This window comes from Schistocerca piceifrons, chromosome 4 (assembly GCF_021461385.2).
Source record: "Schistocerca piceifrons isolate TAMUIC-IGC-003096 chromosome 4, iqSchPice1.1, whole genome shotgun sequence".
Lineage (NCBI taxonomy): Eukaryota > Metazoa > Arthropoda > Insecta > Orthoptera > Acrididae > Schistocerca > Schistocerca piceifrons.
Genome location: NC_060141.1, coordinates 197,278,991 through 197,280,903, shown reverse-complemented (window position 1 = coordinate 197,280,903; position 1,913 = coordinate 197,278,991). Strand labels below are relative to the sequence as shown.

Here is a 1,913-nt window from a genome sequence, read left to right as displayed (position 1 = left end):
CGATCTTATTACGTAAAGACAAAAGCGAATAAAATCAGGAAGACTTATATAATCATATTTTTGCTACTATGCATATTCTTATGCACATATGGCACTTTGCCTTTCCTTATGGTGAGCACACTTAGCCTTTAGTTTATGTAAGTCTCCCATGGGGCGACATACAGTCACACTGTACTGTTAACAATTTACAAATGGTATAAATAATACTGTATACCGACATCATCTTGTAATGGGATTATACTTCACGTATTCACGCAAGTGTTACTGTATTTTGTATTCTATGTTGTACTGACATCACTGTTTACAATTTTAGGTCTTGCTCACCTAATATTTTAACCACATGGTATATGCCGTTACTTTATTTGTGTTCTGTTTCTTGTATCAGATATTACTCTGATCCAGATGTTGGGGGTTTGTCTTAAGTTAGCAATACACACCACACACGCTCGGTATGTAATTGACTTTTGTTCATTGTATAAAACTTTTGATTAATTGCTTTTAGTGACTGTCCTTAGCGCAATTTTCTATTATCATTTCATATCTGAAGATGACTGATAATCACATGAAACTAGTAATCACTTAAACTTATGTAATTGCAGTCTTGATTATAAAAAGATTTTGTTAATTTTTTTATCTCTACAAAAACTTTTTAGATCGCTTGCCTTCTCCCTGGATATGTCAGGAATTCACAGACAATTTTTAATTTCTTTAAAGCGCAGTGAATAGATCAAACCATTCTCATCGACCTTCACTATAAAGTTTTACGTTAGAGCAGTAGTACAGCCATGGACAGGATGATAGGGCAGCGATACGGTCACAAATAGGATGACAGAACACGTATTAAGGTGTCAGGGAATAACTTCCATGGTACCACGGGGAGTTGTGCGGGGTACAAATTATAGAGAAAAGCAGATATTGGTATACATCCAGCAAATAACAGAGGACGCAGGTTGCAAGTGCTACTCTGATACGAAGATGTTGGCACGGGAGAGGAATTCATAAAGATCTGCATCAACCAATCAGAAAAAAAATGGCTCTGAGCACTATGGAACTTAATTGCTGAGGTTGTCAGTCCCCTAGAATTTAGAACTACTTAAACCTAAATAACCTAAGGACATCACACACATCCATGCCCGAGGCAGGATTCGAACCTGCAACCGTAGCGGTCGCGCGGTTCCAGACCGTAGCGCCTAGAACCGCTCGGCCACTCGGGCCGGCTCAACCAATCAGAAGATTGATACTAAATAAACAAATAAAAAAACAGCCATCCGTGTATCTAATGTTACCCAATAAATCATTACATGTTTTGTTAAATAATACTGACAGTTTTTTATTTCTTTAAAGAGAGGTAGAGAAATCGATCTTAACGCATCGAGTACCGCACCGTACCCTTTAATTTATATCGGTAGTGCTGATATAGCCAGCCTTGTTCACATCTTTAATGTTACAGAACTACTAAGTGATGACAGCGCCACAAGCATTTTGTACTTGGAGTCTTTAGATATTTTAATAAATAATTCAGACAGCTTTATTTTGGTGCAAAGGTCGTACTTTCGAGATATCGAACTTTCCTCACTGTGCGAATCCTTGTTCTATTATTGCTTATGATGCAGCTGGTTTTCATTTCGCGTTTGGAGCATTATGAAGTTATGTTCGTGGGTAACAGTTTAAGTCATATAACGCATTGAAGATATCATCAAATCACTTTGTATTCAGTACGGTTTGTTGCGCTCAAATGTCGGAAAATGTAACGTCAGTGGATAAGCGCGGTACCCAGGATATTTCCACGATCAAAAGTAATAAAAATAGTCCTTCACTGGCCAATCACAACGTTATTTATACATCCTTAAAGCGATATCTTCTTCCCCCTAAAATGGTACTTGGTCAGGTTCTGCTTTAAGCATAGCCTCACC

At 37.7% G+C, this 1,913-nt stretch overlaps 1 non-coding gene across 1 annotated transcript; it reads right to left on the bottom strand.

The window, feature by feature from the left end:
* Positions 1-1,130: 1,130 nt before the first annotated feature.
* Positions 1,131-1,214, bottom strand: Trnap-ugg. Its single transcript has one exon. It is a non-coding gene; the product is annotated as a tRNA-Pro (tRNA).
* Positions 1,215-1,913: the final 699 nt, after the last annotated feature.